The following is an 18572-nucleotide window of genomic DNA, read 5'->3' as shown; positions in this document are numbered from 1 at the left end:
GTGGAGCCTTTCAGGGCCCCAAGCAAGCTCCTGAATCATCTCTAGCTCTGCCTCTCTCTTAGCAGTGTTGCTTCCACCTTCTCCTAACAAATAAGCGGAATTTGGATGGTTCTGTGGGCCCAGATGTATCCAGGTTTTACACACTGGGCAGGCTCAGGGCCAGGGCCCTTTGCCAGCGTTTCACTGCAAATCCACGAAGGGCAGTGTTCTAAAGGCACGCAATGTCAGGGCCAGGGTAAACAGTCAGAGCCAGCAGTCAGCCCGGCCGGGCAGAGAGCCGGTGTGGAGAAGCCCGATGAAGCTGAGACAGGGGAAGCCAAAGAGAAGGGAAGGTAAAGGGATGGGGGGGGTGGAGGGGAAGCTCCAGAAATTCCTGATTCCTGCCGCCACTCTGGCGGACTTCTGGAACCTTTGAAGGGGACTCTTCAGAATATGCTGTCAGAAGAGTGTAGGGGAGGCGGCCCCAGTGGGTGGATTCGATTCAGAACAAGCAAACAAGTGCTGACCTGTACTTCAGCACCATCTTACTAAACACATAAAGTTGAAGGGAATGGGTGTTAGCACACATCACAGGGGCCCAAGCGACGGACAGACTCTCCCCTGCACAGGCCAAGGCCTTGCCAGGCAGCTCTCTGGGGCGGCCACGGCCGGCTCCCCAGCACAGCCAGGCGAAGCAGCACCACTTGGCGGCTGCTGCCCTCCCGGCCACCTCCTGGATCCTCTCCTGGCTTCCAGAAACGCCCAGCACTGTGTCCACTGCCAGGAGCCAGACCTCTGCCCCTCCACTGAACAGAAAACTCACTCAGACAGGACGTGCCTCGTCTTCCCTGCCTGTGACATCACTGCTACCCTCATGCAGTTTCTTCCTAATCCTAAAGGCTACTACCAGATGGGAAATGGGGAACTTTATGCGGGAAATCCATAAGCAGTCTGATTTACTGGGAAGTAGACTCACCAACAGGAGCATGTGGGCATCGCTTAAGGGTCTTGGTAGCAGAGCAACTGCCACCATGGATGTAGCCAGTGGATTGCAACTGGCTGGAGCCAAGAGGCAAGGGAGCATTTGAAGTCACTGCAAAAAAACCCTGCTGTAAGAATGCCCATGGCCTGCACTGTCCTGTGGTTATACATGATTCAGGGAGCCATTCAGACAGTAATTGGAGCCAAGCCAAGTCACAGCCTGTGCTGGCCCCTCAAAGCCCTCTGACTAGGTTTACCCTGCCCAGTTTCACCTCAAAGAAAAACATTGATTTAACAGATATCAAACCTCAAGCCCCTGAGATTTCAGCAATCTGGTTCTGAGGCCTCCGGGAAGCTTCTGCAGTGCCAAGCTCCCAGAAGGCCCCGGATGCTGGGTTTTAGTAATAGGCTCTTTTACCAGTGAACAATCGCATGCCAGGTGCTGTCACGTAAACTGGTTCACTTAATCCTGTCTCCAGAATCTCTCCCCCTCCTCTCGCCCTCACAGGTGCCCGTTCTCATTCAAGTCCTCAGGATTTCTGCCTTAACTTCTGGAAGAGTCTCTGACCTAATTGCCCTGCCTCGTCTGCACAGAAGCCTGAATGACCTTGCAAATGTGTAAGTCTGCTCAAGTCTCTCCCCTTCTTAAAGACTTTCTGTGTTGCCGTGTCCTTGGGGTTATGTCCGCTCTCAGGCTCAGCACGCGACGTCCCTCCAGTGCGACCCCAGCCAGCCTCCTGCCCGGGGCCTCCCCACCTACACCCACGCAGAGCGGGCACACTGCCTCACACCCCCTCGTGCCTTCCCACAGGAGCTCCCCCTCCCTGTGGCTGCCAGGCAGCCCTGATTCATCCTTTGGACCTCCAGCGCCCCCCTTCCCGCCCCTAAGTCTTCCTGATGCAGGTGGTCTCCCCCGCCCACGGTGGTGGAGTGACTGCACGGCCTGTGCCGCCTCCTCCTCTGACACTCTCCACGCTCCTCTGTAAGCATGTGTTCCTTCATTTTTAATGGATGGCTATCTCCCCCAAGGGGGTGAGAAATAGTTCTGGGAGGCAGTGGTTGGAAAGAATCTTACTCTTTCTATATAAAGCACAGATATGCAGAAAATTCATATACATGTATATCGGTGGTACTAAAATTCCATGGAGTGGGGAGGGAAATTAGGAAAAAATGTCTTAGAAATCTCCTCTGAGGCCAATAATGAAAAATAGGTTGAGAAATACTGCCGTGATACGTTCATATACCTTTCTCACGAGCTGGACTGTGAACCTTTTATGAGTCCCCAGAAGTGATGGACAGGCCGGCACATGGAGTGTTTTGAATGGATGTTGAATACTGAACCCTGAAGGCATGTGTGCATGCACGACTCCTCCCCCAAATCCTGCGGGGTCCCGTGGGGGAAGATAAGGAAACCGGTGCAAGGGCCCTGCACCCCCACCACTCCCAGAGCTCCGGGGTAGTAACTGCTGAAGTAGAAACGTTCTAAATTCAGGATCGCTAGAGCCCGAATCCGGTGTTCCTTTACCTTTAGTTTAATTGATAGAATTTACACAAAAACAGGAGAATGTGTTTTCCAATCTGCCTCCAACATTCAAGAACGTTCTTGTGAGTGCCCAGCGGCCTCGGAAAGTCAAGCCTGGGGTCGTGTGGACATGAGCAAAGATGCCTCAGCGCCCAGCTGGGTTCGGTGGGAACGGCGGACTTGTGCCCAACAAGCCAGGAGGAGGGTCCAAGGCACGGCCGGGGGGCTGAAGCTACCCACTGAGCGTGTGACCCCGAGCCTTCCCTTTAATCCAATGAAATGACGTTTTTAAAAATATCAAGGCTTGAACATCTCCTATGTACTGATCTGAGCAGCACAAGGCTACTTCGCCCTCGGGAGATGGGGGTGGTGGAATAAGAAGAGAATACACACAATTACAATGCAATATTCAACAAGACCACGGTCCTGAGAGAAATAGGCAATCATAAGCCGGGAAATGAGCCACAATGGGGAGATAGGTAGGACAGGAGCATTATTAATAAAGTGTTCCTTGTTGAAAGCAAAACAAAGTGATATTGTAAGATGGTTTTATGAGTAAATTTGTTGGAGCAGGAGGAGCTAAATAGCTCGACCCAGCGTTTTATATTTTTCAAGGCCAAGATGAGGTTTGAAATCAGATTTATGGGCCTGTGTGTACAACCATCCTTTCCTCATTGTCCTGAACTTATGAACAATGGGCAAAAATCTTTGCTGAATGACAATTCATCCTCCAAGGACAAAACCTTTTGCTTTTAAACATAAATCCTTCTTACATGCGGAAAATATCACTAATCATAAGTGTACAGTTCAATGAATTTGAACAAAATGAACAAACTTTTAGAACAACCATCCAGGTCAAGAAAAGAACATTATTACATCCTGAAAGCCCTCTTGGTTACCACATTTAAGTTTTGGCTCTTTCTGAGCTTTAAAGAAATGGAATTGTACAATAATACTCTTTGTGTCTGACTTCTTTTGCTCAATAATATATCTGTGAAATATATCAGATGTCCTTTTTAGTAAACTACCTCTTCAAATATTCTGCACATTTTTCTGTTGAGATGTCTCTTTTTCTTATTAATTTGTAGATCTTTATATAGTTTAGATACAAGTCCTTTGTCAGATTGGTAATTTGCTTATTTTTTTTCCAGTCCATGGCTTCATTTTTCGCTTTCAATGGTATTTCTGAACAAACAGGAGTTCTCATTTTTGATGTCCTCAAATTTATCAATTTTATGTTTAATACATCATAAAATTAATAAATGCTATTATGAAATCTTTGCCTTTCCCATGCTCATGAAAATATTCTGCATTATAATATTGAGTCTTCCAATCCATGAGCATGAGCTATACTTCATTTATTTAGATCTTCCTTATCTCAGCAATGGTCTGTGTATGTAGTCTAAAGACTTTGCTCATCTTTGCTTAGATTTACATTCAAGTCTGAGCAAATTCCAGGTACGTATCTTTCAAATGGCAAGTGATATAAAAGAGAAAGTCTGAAATATGTGCCCTGAATTCAAAATGTTTTGGTGCAATTGTGAGACACAATTTCAGGAGAAAAAAAAAAGGAATATTAGTGAAGTAGTAATTGTGTGACATAGGCAATGAAAAATGAGCGAGACAAGCAAGCAAAGTGGGCTGAAATTGTTGGCAGGGATGCCTTAGACAGGATATAAGAAGATGTCAGATGGGCTTGAGGGATGAATGGCACTTGTAGAGTTCACTAGGAGGCAGCATTCCAAGAGGGAAACTGGGAAGAGCCAAGGTCCTGAGGTTAGAATGAGCACAGGATGTTAAGGGGCTAAAAGGACCCTGCTTGATGAAGGTGTCTGCGCTCTGATTCATGAGCAGTGGGAGATAAAATGAAGTCCTGAACTGAGAGGCCCTATGAACGAAAGAAGGAAGATCTCCAAGTCCATTTTGGTGATGAAGTTTGGCATCCTGGCCCCTGGAAGGTAACTCAGCAAGTATTTACCCTTGCCTGACACTAATTGGCAACCAGGTGGCTATCTTTAATTAAGAACTTCCTGATAGGCACTTCTACACTGTCACACTTGAACCTATCCAAGAAGGCCTCTAATCAAGAAATGAACTACCTCTTACAGAATGTATAATCCAGAGACACTTCCATAGTAACCCAGAGCTCACAACCCAGCTCAAGGGCTTACATCCAGCACCTACCACCAAGTGCTTCTGAGAGGGCTACAGCTATGAAACCAGGGAGTGATAACTACTCAGTGCGCAACTCTGTGGCAACAGCTAGGCTTCCTCAAAGAAATCGGGCTGAAAATGAGTGCTCAAGTCTGAGATCACTGGTTAAGGTTTTGATGCCCTATTTCCATCCTAACTGAGGCAAAGTTAAAGCCAGCAGGCCTAGGGAAGTTCCAGAACACATGGAGCCGGGTCCTCAGGCCTCTTGGGAGCTACTGGAATGAGTGAGGCATGGAGTAGCCAGCACTGAGTTCAAATGATAAGATTCCTAACAGAACATGAGTATGCGTTTTGCCAAGATTTATTCTAATTTTGGAACTCAGTTGGAAACTTCTGAACGTCATGTTCCATTTGGCTCTGGCAAAATACAGCTCTGCATCGCTTTGTGTTTATTTTATCCTTCAAGATCAGAGCATAATTTATTTGTAACTAGATTTTTGTGCTTAGCACAAACCTCCATTTAGATAGAAAAACAAGCTGATGCATTTTTTTCTTATACATCCCCAGAGGGAAAAAAGCTGTACACAATGGAGAAAGGTTCTGCTAGAAAAACATGCATACCCAATATAGAAAATTTACACAAAAAGAAGCACCAGAGAAATATTTTTAGCCTGAAATATGATGTGTTCTCAAAGTTGGCATAAAACAGGAGAGAGTAAGTCCAGAAAATCCTCAGGACTCTCATATGTTTAGGCAGGACAGCATCTTCTCTAGTATCTCCTCCTTGTGAATTTTCTTACCATATTTAAACAAATACTTTGAGAAGAAATATTATAACATCCTTTGGAACTATGTCCTCCAACACACCAACACTATGTCCTCAAACATGAGGATGTCTCCTTATCAGTATGCACACCCCATCTTGATCTCATTTTTCTCTTACTCTCAAATGAACTTCTTGGTTTTTGTTTGTATAAAACCAAACTCTCCTATTGCTGAAGTGCAGTGATGCCTACAATAAAACAAAAACTGAGAAGAGTTAAGGATAAGGTTATATTAATCAGGATTTTTTCAGAAGCTCAACATAAAATAAGACCAAAAAAAAGGTGATTTTTTTTTTTTTGGTCTGGGGTAACTGATGAGTCACCTTCCATATCCAGCTGGAAAGATCTCAGAGAATGACTCTGATTGGCCCAGCTAAATCATGTGCCCAAGTCTGGACCTGTCCCTGAGGGTGGACCTGGGTCACTTGCCCAACTGTCATATGGAGAGTGGATTTATTTCCATAAGGAAAAGGATTATAGATGGTCACTTAAGGAAACATTATAGACTGGCAAATTTGAAAGAAGCACAAGGAAGTGCTTTCACTGTGTCTCAGATCTAGTACATAAGGATGTTGGAGAAAGCGTATTAAAGAAAGACAATGGTGTCAACAAAAGAGGATGCTGTCACTATCAGTGGTGCCTTACTATCCATGACCTGCTCTAGAATGCATAACTACTTTCACTGTGCACATCTTACAGGCATCAAGAAGTCAGCACAGCACAGTAAGAGCATAAACTTTGGATTCTAACTGACTCAAATTCATATCCTTGCAGTGCCAGTTGTTAGCTTTGGTATTTGGGCAAATTATTAACCCTCTTTAGGCAACATTAGCATAATTAAAAAATTGATCTCTTGGGTTATTGCAAAGATTAAATGAAATAATGCATGTAAAATGCCTCGTACAATGTCCAGCACTTAGATAAAATGTTTGCTCCAGCTATTATAATTTTCATTACGTGAATCTTATTATTATTATTAACAAAGTGCCCAGGAATTTGAAGGCTAGAGAATTCTAGGATAGGTGAGAGTGATGATGTTCTATTCTATCAACTTTCTGGAATAAGAAACATCTCACTATACAGCCTCTCCATTGATATTCAACCCCATCCTTTGCCTTAGCTCTGTTTAAAATCTCCCTCTTCCACCTTTCATAATTTCTCTTTTTATCCACTGAGGCATGAAACATTATGTACCTGAATTAAAAAAATCATGATAGCGGAGCCCTTGATACTTGTTTTAACCTTTCCAAAAGAGACTTCATTGGTAATTGAAGTCCAGGAAATTGAAGCCTTAGGAAGTATCTCTTCTGTAAGCAACAAAGGATAACTCCTCAGAGAGATATCAAAACAGTTGACCAATTTCTGGAACCAATCAGCAAAGTAATGTCTAATCCCACTGACTGTTGCAAAGGAAGAAACTGTGAGATCTTCTAGGAAAAATTGGATTCTTTAAGACTGCACTTCTACCTTCTCAGTAACTATATTATATCTCACTTTACATAAACTTTCCATGGACGGCTCCAGAAAGGAGATGCCTTCACAGAGACTGGTTCCTTCATTTCCACTGCAGCTATCGGGTATCCTTGCACCCTGTAAATTCAGGACTTAGACTTTTTTTTAATCAAGAAAAGGAGTTTGAGACAAGAAAATAAACTTCCATTTGAGTTTGACTTCCATGCTCTACTGAATGTCTATGTAGCAATTAGGATTTAAAGTCTTATTTTTTAAGAGGAAAATGTTTCGTTTTTTCTTTTTACTTATGAAAGATAGAATAACATCTTAGAGAACCAGTCCTTGGAAAGTGCCACAAATTATGTCATTCTCTCTCCCACCACAATTACCTGTGGAAGCAACATACTTTCCTCTCACCATTTTTAGAGATTATATGGTCTGTCAGAAGCAACTGTGGAGGCCAGACCTGAGTTTTCTTTGGATATGAAATGAAGCATTAGGTTTCCTTTCGATTAGAAAAGCAACATTTCTATGCAAAAGAACAGGTTTTTATGCATAGTGCTCAAGGTAATTGCCATGAGAAAGAGCTCTGTTAAAACTTCCGGCTTTCAACACAAAAAAATATCATCATTTTCTCATTTTTTTACAGACTTTTTATAGACATAATGATGACACAGCGTCCTATCTATGTCAGAGTTATTTGCTCATAGTAATAATATTATTCTGTGAAACTCTAATTGGTGCCCTTGGTCACAAAGTATTTCCTCATGTGAGTTGCAGTATTTGGTTTCATTTTTTTTTAATTGAAGTCTAGTTAACACCTTAGGTAGTAACAACATTTTTTATCTTGTGATAAGAACTCTTAAGGTCGACACTTGTAGCAACTTTCAAATATGCAATAGGTATTACTAACCATAGTCACCATCATTACATCATCCCATGACCTATTTATTTTGTAACAGGAAGTCTGTACCTTTTCACCTCTTTGTCTCCCACCCTCTGCCTCTGGCAACCACCAACCTGTTCTCTGTATCTTTGTGTTTGCTTTTGGGGGTTTTTCCAGTATTGTTGTTATTTTTGCTTTTGGTTTTTAGATCCACATGTGAGATCATCTGATATTTGTCTTTCTCTGATTTAATTTCACTTAGCATAATGCCCTTGAGATCCATCCATGTTGTTGATGACAAGATTTTGTTCTTTTTTGTGGCTGAATAATATTCCATTTTATATATTAACCTCATTTTCTTTAGCCATTCATCCATCAATGGACACATAGGTTCTATTCCATATTTTGGCTGTTGTAAATCATGCTGCATACAACATGGGTGTACATATGTTTTTTCAAGTTAATACTGTTGTTTTCTTCTGATAAATATCCAAAAGTGGAACTGCTTGATCTGTGGTAGTTCTATTTTTAATTTTTTAAGGAAGCTCCCTACTCTTTTCCATGGTGGCTGCACCAATTTACATTCCCAACAAATGTGCACTGTGTACAAGGGTTCCCTTTTCTCTGTATCCCCACCAACACTTCTTATTTCTTGTCTTTCTGATAACAGCCATTCTAACAGGTATGAGGTGGTATCTCATTGTGATTTTGATTTGCATTCCCCTGATGACTAGTGATGCTGAGCATCTTTTCATGTGCTTATTGGTCATCTGTTTGTCTTCTTTGGAAAACTGTCTGTTCAGACCTTCTGCCCATTTTTTAACCAGATCGTTTGTTTTCTGTTATTAAGTTGTATGAGTTCTTTATATATTTTGGGTATTAACTCCTTGTCAGACATATGATTTACTAATATTTTCTCCTATTTAGTAGGTTGCCTTTTCATTTTGTAGATAGTTTCCTTTGCTGTGAGGCTTTCTAGTTTGATGTAGCCCTTCTTGTTGATTTTTGCTTTTGTTGCTTTTGCTTTGTATCAGATTGACGGTGCCTGCCGTCGAAGTCGAATAGTCTGAAGGGGAGGCGTGGAGCTGAATATATGTACAACTCACTCTGAGAGGATGCCCCATGTTTGGGCATCTGATGTAGTGTGCCAATCATCTTCTTTGGGTGAAATGAGAGAACAAAAAACACAGACAACACAGATAGACAGACAATTGCTGCAGCCCCGATGAGGTGCAGCACCTTTACTTTTATACTGCCTTTCTCGGACCTCAGCCAAGTGCTATACTCATCTTTCCCTTCTCTGGGGGGCAGGCCAGAGCACCTTGTTGATTTTCTTAGAAGCTGCCGGTAAGCAGGGGTGGTGTTTTCACACATCCTCAAGGTCTCCCTATTTTCAGAGTGAGGAGTCTTGGCTCGTCTTCGAGGACAAGATAGGTTTTTGTGGGCAGATAACTTCCAAGGACTGCACCAGTTCTCAAGCTTGTGCTTTCCCGTGCTGCATTCAGACATGGGGGAAGGTGCTTTCCCATTCTGCCTACAAACATGTGAGAAGACAAAGGCTGTCCCCAACATCAGATTAAAAAAATTAGCCCCAAGACTGATGTGGAAGAGCTTATCCCCATGTTTTCTTCTAATTAGCCTCTTTTCTACTTCTCTTATCCTACGACTGCCTGTTCACTCACAATAACCAAAGTACTCTTTTTAAACTGTAAAAAATATTATTTCTGCATATTTGGAGCCAGCTCACTATAGAGGGTACCTTGGCACATGCCCCAGAGAGGACCACGTGAGACCCAGGCTCCTCACCATCGTCTGCAAAGCCCATCACCATCTGGCCTGTGTCCCTCTGACCTCATCTCCTGCAGTTCCCCACCCCTTCAGTTCACTGCAGACACACTGGGGTGCTCTCCATAATGTGCCAGCTCCTCATTGTCTCAGGGCTTCCATGTTTGGGGTTACTCTGTCTTTGGAATACACTTGCCCAGATGCCTGTACACCTTGCACACCTTCCTCCTCACCATGCCAGTCCCAGGTGTCATCTCCTCAAAGGTGAACATACTCCAGAAATCTCTGTTACTGCCTGCCTTTACCTCTCCCACACCCTGGGCTCACTTTCTCCAGGGTAGCATTCATTTGTTTACACGCTGTCTGGGCCCCACTGGAACAGAAGCTCCATGAGGGCAAGGGCTTCATCACTGCCAGTCTTACCCACTGCTGTATCCTCAGTTCTAGGAAAGTACTTGGCATGTAGGACCTATCAATACATAGTCAGTACACAGCCATCAAACCAATGAGCCAACAGGAGAGTATTGGAGCCCTAAAAGATTAGGAAATGGAGCATATGAGGTCTTGCTTCAGCCCAGCAATGGATCTCATTACTTCACAAATGAGTCTCAAAGATCACACTCCCCCCCACCTCTGTAAACATATTTGCTTACCAAAAAGAGCTAACCGCCGATGCCTCTTAGAAACACAAACAGGAATATCCTCAGATTTAGCAAAGGACTTTCTCCAGTGCCAGTAGATTGCTGCCTTTGGTGGATCACTTCAGAAACCTTTATGTCCCTACCCCACAGATGACCTCTGACCTGCTCTTCTCCTGGGCTACACACAGAATTGCCATTGCTGGGGAATAGTTGGAGGCCTAAGGAGGAAAACTCTTTTTTTGTTTTTTTATTCTTCCTTCTCTACACTTTACCTAACCTCTACTATTTTTTTCTCTAGCATATATTCAGACTGTCCTCCCACCTTCTCTAGCAACCAAAAATAGTTCATGCCTTTGAAAAATGCCATGGTCTGAAAACCAGATCCTCCGCCTGAAGCATCCCCAGAAAGTGCCCATAGCCGGCCACCTGGCTGCTTCCCTGGGCCCGCGTCGGGCTGAGACACAGCTCCATGTGCACACAGGGTGACAGCAGCCTCACCTTTGATGTCCTCTTTCTCCACTCTTCATTGCCATTTACAGATTAATTTCCCCATTCCTTCAATTAACAGCCATTTATTGAGCACCGAACTGGGCTTTAAAATGAATAAAAGCAGAAACACATTTAGTGTGAAGTTAATGAAGTTTAAGCTACAGGGCCCACGGTCACGTGAGTTTTGCAAAATTTGCAAGAGTTAAATGTTTTAACTGAACTCACCAGTTAAGGGTAGTTCAGACTATGTATCTGCTCTGACTTCCCCTTTACCACACTCCCCCTTGTGTAGGGTGGCCTTGTGGAGGCCAGAGCATTTTTTGAAACCACTGAGACAAAGGTGAGTTGGAGATACTTTGGTTTGGATTTAACAAGATATATTTATATGGTTCACAGTCACCTCTATATATAATAGTTAAGTGATGGCTATTCATCTCTGTGTCCAGTTGCTTTTAGAAATACTTCCTAGAACCCACTGTGCCAGTTCATCCAGCATAGTTATACGAAGGCATTCAGCCAGAGGTCCTGCCATGATGTAAATGTGCTGGGCTGCATCTGGCCCTATATGTATATGGGAAATGGAGGGTCACCAGGGTTTGAGATTGAGGCAGAAGCTGGCCTGTGGGAATTCTTCCAGTCATTGTAAGCAGACATTTCAATTCTCATGAACATCTAGTCAAAAAGGATGTCCTCTCTGCTCTGCAGGGGCACGAACCTACAGTAACAGTATCATAAAGAGCAAGTACGTCCCTATGTGAGTCAATTATTTATGCATCCCAACTGTTTAATTAAAAAATTTTTTAACTGTTTTGATTAACCATGTAAGAAGAAACACTGCATTATTCCTCTTGTTTTTTCTATAAAATTATTGTTATATGAAGAGGTGATCAAGGAGAATATAGCCAAAAAATGTGGGGGGAGCACAGTATTATAGAGGTATGACAGGCAGTTAGGTAATAAAAACAATATGGATTTTTGTGCTATTTGTCAGGATTTAAAATTTTTTAATTTATTTTGATTTCTGTCTTTATGCCAAATAAATATTTAATTTTCTTAAACAAGGCCCCCTACAGTTATTAAGCTTCAGGCCCCCAAACTGGTTGTCTTCTGGATACAGGTACAGATGGTGTGTTTCTGGTTATTAAGGAGCTTCTGATAGACATTAAATGAGTTCCACATCGAAGAAGGGTAGGAAAAGGGTAAAGAAATGATCGCAATATATACTCCCTCCAGGTACCAATCCATCATTACCCTCATCTCTCCTAAAAATAACCTCCAACAAAGTGGATTCTTAACAATTATGCTTTTGAGGGAAATGAAGAGGCTAAATTGGGATGGTGAGTTATAGGCTGAAGTCAGCACCTCTTCTGCTTCCCCTTTGCCATCAAGATAAAAAGGAAAGCCAGCCAGTGCTCCGGGGCGTGTGACTCTGGACTGAGGGGTCTTTTCAGGAAGAGAGCTGACAGGTCCTGAAAGGGAACTGGCTGATCTTTCTGATTAAGTCTCCCAAAAGGATGAAGGCAGCAGTTTGGGGGCAGGAAGATCCAGCGCACAGTCACAGCGCGGCCTGGAACACAGCGTGTTCTCTCTAGAAACACTCACCCTTTCTTCCTTACCTGCTCAGACCACAGTGATTACTCAGCAGATGTCCTGTCATTCAGTGAACTTTTGCCTTGGGTGAGAGACCACTTACCCCAGAAGTTGAACTACAAATTAAGGACCATGCTGTTCAATCCTACAGAATTGTCTGCAAAACACCCATCAAAGACAGCCAGCCACTCACCAGTGTGCCCTCGACTGTGGCTGCCAAGCCATAAAACAAAGCAAAGCCCATCATGGTTTTCCCACAAAAATTAACCAGAAATGTAAAGGGCTTAGAACCCGAACAGTATATGAAGCAGCCAACAATTAATCTTTTACTACAGAGTGGGTGACCTCTTCCCTGCAGGTAACAGGTATAATTAAACAGCTTCTTGCAGAGCAGGTGTTGAAACTGAAATTCTCTAAGGCTGACTCACGGCTTTAGCACCTGGTTCCCGGCTCCTCCTGCCCTGGTGGGGGGAGCAGGTTGCCGCTCGTAACAAACTGGGAAATCCCCGCCTCAGGCCTGCCTTGGAATAAACCCTTTGTCATTAAAGTTTGTTTTTGTGCTGGGCGAGGGGAAGCCTGCAAGCAGGTACTGGAACAGGGTGGAAGGAAAGCCTAGGGATCAAATAACACCCTAGACCCACGGCCAAGGCCAAGGGGAGGGACAGAGGCCTAATCACAGAAAGTGGCTGCTGCCACACTCCAAAACTGTCATTATTGCCCCGCTGGAGCCTCTGAAATCTTGTTTATTTCCTGTTTCAAGATTCTGGAGGTGTACCACCCAGGACAATTATTAAGAGCAATAATGTCACAGTGAGTTGGGCTAGCCTTTTGTCTTGTTTTATTTGGGCTGTACCATCTCCAGTATTATAAAGCCCATAGCAAGTTCAGCTGTGCAAATGCCTTTTTATCCGTAGATACTTTACTATCCGTGCCTCGTGGACCCCCAGCCCCCACATCTCCCCCTTCCTGGGCTTCCCCTGTGACACATAAGACTTAAAGATAATCAAGTTATTGATGATCCTTAATTCAAATTCAATGTCTCAAATCCCTTTGAATACGATGGAAGAGGAGAGGGAAGTGAAATTAGGTGGTCTAAATAATTTGCAGGGATTTAAGAGGGAAATTACCGCACAGTACTTGGTTTTGAATGTCTGTAGACCTGGGGACCAAATTCTCCCCTTGGCTGCACACATGTGTCTCCTGTGGCTCTACCAACACCACCCTCGCAGGATGCAGGAAAGTGTACAAGGGTCCCAGGAGGCCATGGCCCTAAGAGCTGGAGGAGGGTGGGGTGTCAGTGTAAGTGGTAATGAGCATGTGGATTTTCAAGATAAGAAAGAAGACTTTGTGGTGGCAGGGGAGGAAGCAAAAGGAAGGAGGGGAAGAACTACAGATTCTGAGAACACTTTCAGGGAAATCAGACCTGGGGGACTTCGGCCTGGGCCTCAGACCCATGTGTCTTGCCTGGCCTCTCCCTTTGCCAGAGATAAGCTTTAGAATGGGAGCATTTTTGAAGCCACAAGGAAGAACCCGATTTTACTTGGGTCAGGCCTTGCTAAAATTCATTTTGAGTGGTTCGAAGACTGTAGCAGGAGAAAACTGAAATTCTAGCATCTTCTGCCACATGCACATACACAAAGAAACTGCTTTAAGACCATATGGGGCAAACTAAACTGATATAAAACACGTAAAACAGTACCTGACACATAGTAGATGCTAGAGAAGTGCCATCAGATTCCCTGCTTTAAGTACAATTATTATTATTACTATTATTTTATTATTTTATCTTGACTTTGCTTTCAAAGAGCTGATTTGGAACATAAAAAAGAAGGTAAGGAAACCACAGCCATATTCTTGCTTTTCTCACTTACTAAACATGAACAGGCAAAACAACGAGCCAAAGGAGACCCTGTGCCTAAGGGTAGACCCCCTGGGCAGCTGCACACAGACAGGCAGTGGGAGGCATGCTGCAGACAGGAATAAGCCTGGTGGGCAGCGTGCAGGTGAAGGTTGCTCTGGTTGCCTAATTCCACACTGTTGGGGAAAGAGGCAGAGAGAGCTGACATCTCATCTGAACCCTCACCCGTGCACTACCTAGCTGTGAAAATGACTGAGTACCTCGGAGCCACCATTTCTTCTTTTACAAATAGATATAATTAGACCACCTCCCAGGGAGGAGGAGAAGACTGACCACTGACCACATGCTGACCAGCTGGCTTCTGCCTCTCGCAATATCAGAAGGGTTCTATTAACTAGAGTTTATAATAGACTGAAAGAGATCGAGAAAGACAAAATCCACACCACGGAATGACATCTAATCAATCTACTCACAGTGAACTTGAACACAAATGAACCCATGTAATCAGTTACAATTAACATCCATGACTAACTAGAGAGTAGAGGATTCTGGGGTCTTTTCAATTGTTTCTCAGTGACGAATTTCAGGACAGCTTTATACAGGTGGGCCCAGCCTAAAAGAATGCCTGCCCTGGTCCTTTTAGGACCCTCTTCCACCTTTATTACTCTGCCAGTTGGGGTCTCAGGTCCTCTCTCATGAGACCCACCCATACCCAGCCCACGCCATTCTGCCTGGGACCAGCCCTTCCATCTAGAACAAGTTTTAAATTACAGCCAATTCCTGATGCTTTTAGTTCAGAGTTTTAGAATCATCACCTTTATCTTTATAACCATTGCTGGTCCCAAATCCATTTTCTCTCTGTAAAATGAGAATAATTTCATAGGGTTGTTAAAAAATAATATTTTTATTCAGTTAGCACAACACTTGCCACCCATGTAGTAAAAGTATTTTTGAGGCTAACTATACTTATCATCACCACCAACACCAACAGCACCAAGGGCATCTTTGTAATACAATTGGGCTACTCTTTAAATTAGTTCCCATAAGATGCCCTTCAGAATTACCTCCAGCAGTTTCTTTCAACATCAGATAATGGCTTTATGAATCACCCTGGCTTTTGGCAGGGAGAAGAAGACTTTCAAGTGGAGGGTTTCAAGCGAAACAAAGGAAAACAAAACAAAAAATTAATTCCTTGATGATGCAAAAGTCATTTACTTTATGACTACTTCCTCAGTCCCACTTGAAACCTATCCAAGTGTGGTCGTGTTGCTTAATTGTTTAATGCCCCTCAGATAGGATCATTTAGTGCCAACTTACCTCCAAGGGACCAGCCTGGCATATTTATCCCAAATTCGTGATGGAACCAACATAATATCATTTTAACTTGTTAACGTTCCAACATAATCTTACTTTAACATGTTAACAGTCTACTCTTCAGAGCTACTTAAATGCTAAATTTACGCAGCACTTAGAGACACAGATTTAGTTCACCCTTGGAAATAGAAACTGGTAGAAATCTTCAGGCCCTCTGTGGACTGGGCATGCCCAGAGTTGGTTTGTAAGTTACTGCTGGGATCATGGTGTTCAGGATCAAATCCCAGGCCAGAAGGCAACAACTTAAAGAAAGGGACAAGCCACTCAACTGTGATGTAATTGGCTTGGTATGAGGTGGCAGGGGGTGATACCAGGCATGGGAGACACCCTGTGCCCAGCACCCAGTAGCACCCCAGCCACCAGGAAGAAGTGCCTAAGCACAAGAAGGAGCATTTTCCAGATTCAGCTTTAGTCGGATGAGCATCTCCCCTGAGGTTAGGCAATTAGCTTTGTTTTGATTCTATGCTGAGAAACCTTCTGATTCTTACTTCAGTCCCCCAAGTCACTTACCACAGGGGTGCCTGGATCATGGAAATAAATATTTCACTTACTGGAATGGGAGTGCCTGTCATGGTATAGGAATAAATTTGTTTTGATGCATAGAGATCAGTTACCTCTGAGTTTAGTATGATGCCATCTCTCTAGGTCTAGTAAACTCCAAGTAGACTTGAAAAATAGGGGTTCTGTATCACAAATGAGAGACCCCACTTTCAATTGATGTTTTTTAAAATTCTGTTTGGTTCATTTTCATCATCTGTGAAGCTGGGGAAATAATAGTGCCTGCTTTGTATGGTCATCATGAGGATTGATTTATGATTTAGTAGAGGTAAATTATTTATATGCATGTATGTATATGAAACAATTTACTGTATGAAGGTACTTAGAATGTGCCTGTTATTCATAATGAGCCCACTGCACACTAACCACTGAGAGTATTCTGCTAGAAGGAGCCAGGTGACTTTTCTCTGTCACACACTTTCTTACACGGACTTCAGAGAACTTAACCTCTTCCAGCCGCTCTACTCTGAAAACTAAAGACTTCAAATAAAAGCTACACCCAATGCCCTTTCATAGGCGTGTGACCTGCACAACACAGCACCTGCACATGATTTAATGCTCTGTTGTTGCCATCTTGAAGTTCTTACCAATTTTTCAAAAAGGGGCCCAATATTTTAATTTTGCACCAGGCTCCACAGTTATGTAGCCAGTTCTAGCTTCATGTGACCAAGGATTAGCCAAGTGGCCTTGGGTAAACCACTCTTCTCCAGGTGGCTTTATCCTAGTTCTATTGGTGTTACAGAAACAGCCACAGACCCAGCCTTGCCAATGAGCAGAGTGAAGTCTTCTTGATTGTGTAGCAATGTGTCCAGGCGATATGCTCTCTCTCAAGGGTCTCAGTAGACTCAATGAAAACTAAAAGAAATTCTGTATGTGCTTCCCATCCCTACCATGCCCCCAACGAAAGTGACAAATGCATTGGTAATTCATTGTGGAATGATGTGAGTTGTTCAGAAATACAGAGAAATCAGCTTGGCTTCCAGCACAGGGAGTGCCCCCCAGAGCCACTGCTGGGAGACTGAGAGACAGTCATTTCGGCCGGGCTTCCACGGAGCCACTGCAGTGGCAGGGCATGGGAATGACTGCATCCGACAAGCACCTGAAGCCAGCAGCCGCACAGAGGACATCTGTGTCAAGCCCAGGACCAAATGCTTTGGCCCAGTGGTGTCCCACAGTGAACTGGAAGCCTGTCTGAGTGTCCCTACAAGATATTCCCAAAACTGCCCACTTGGGTGGATTTCCACTAAACTCAGTGACGGGCTTAGAGCAAGTGCTTTGAGGTTGCTTTGCAAGCTGCTCTTCCTTTGAGTTTCCAAAATGGAGTGGCCCAAGACAAAATGAATTCTACAGATACTTGGTTGCATTGCTCTTGTATGTGTGTACTTAGTTCACACAGTGAGCCTGACTTTGATACTGGAAGACAGGACCTGGTAGTCATGAAATCACTTCTTCATTCCCAGGTTAGCACCTACCAGTCTTGATCTGTGTCTTGCAGTGACCATGTAATTCGCCAAGGGTTACCAGCAGCAAATATGTGTGGATGAGCTTTCTGAATCACTGCAGGAAATTCCCTTGTAGAGAAACCCATCTAAATGCCCCCTTTCTCAGTAATTCAGTTTCTTTGAACACTATGTTTCATTTGTTATGATTTTAGAATCTAGACACGTAGCACAAGATATCTCCAAGCTGGGAATTTGCCATCCTGTTGCAGGAGGGCAGCAGCAGCCCCAGAGGAAAAAGTTTCAAGGCTGCAGAGAAAACAAGAGCTGGAAACATGTTTGTTTATTGCCAACTCTCCCCACAGCCACTTACATAAGAGCTCGTGCTGAGACAGGCTGTCCTGCCCAGACTCAGGATCAAGAGGTATATTCCTTGGGATGATGACAGAAACAATGTGGGAACCGCTGAGCTATAGCCTGTGACGCGGTCCAGGAAGGAAAACCAAGTGGTGTGTGGCGATTAGTCATTTCACAATGGTGCAAGGGTTTCCTGGGGTGTTTTCAGGCTTGTGGGTGGTGGCACAGTCTGCAGGAGGGGAAAGGCTCTGGGAGCAAGATATGACTAAAGAATGGCTCCTCGTTTTCCCATTTTGAAGATAAAACAATGCACACAACAGTGCGTGAGCTGAAAGGCAGAGTCAAAAGTTCAGTTATCTTCTGACTTCGCAGATCCATTCTTCTTTCTAAAAGCTATATAAATAAATACTATATCTAAATCTGGGAGTATTTAAAAAGTTTAGATAAAATTATGTACATTTTGTTCAACTCTTTGCTGAAAAAGAAATAAATATAAAGCCCTCTCTTCACAAAACAAACATGAAAAACTAACTCTGCCAGGAAAAAAAAAATGCAAAAGCCTTTTACAACTTGCCTTCCCCCATGATGTTACTGAAAAGCAGATGTGGCAGGCAAAGACGCAGACCTGGAATCAAGCTTGTGAAGCAGTCCTAAGGCAGTCTAAACTATTCCCCGCAGCCTCC

At 43.6% G+C, this 18572-nt stretch overlaps 1 long non-coding RNA gene across 1 annotated transcript in view; it reads left to right on the top strand.

The window, feature by feature from the left end:
* The first annotated feature begins 263 nt into the window (after window positions 1-263).
* Window positions 264-18572, top strand: part of LOC130681404 (uncharacterized) — a 46169-nt gene continuing 27860 nt past the window's right edge. The window contains exons 1-2 of the long non-coding RNA XR_008994533.1: window positions 264-332; window positions 1469-1578. This is a non-coding gene — a long non-coding RNA (uncharacterized LOC130681404). The remainder of the gene's footprint in view (window positions 333-1468; window positions 1579-18572) is intronic.

This window comes from Manis pentadactyla, chromosome 17, assembly GCF_030020395.1.
Source record: "Manis pentadactyla isolate mManPen7 chromosome 17, mManPen7.hap1, whole genome shotgun sequence".
Lineage (NCBI taxonomy): Eukaryota > Metazoa > Chordata > Mammalia > Pholidota > Manidae > Manis > Manis pentadactyla.
This window is presented reverse-complemented; position numbering and strand designations above follow the sequence as displayed.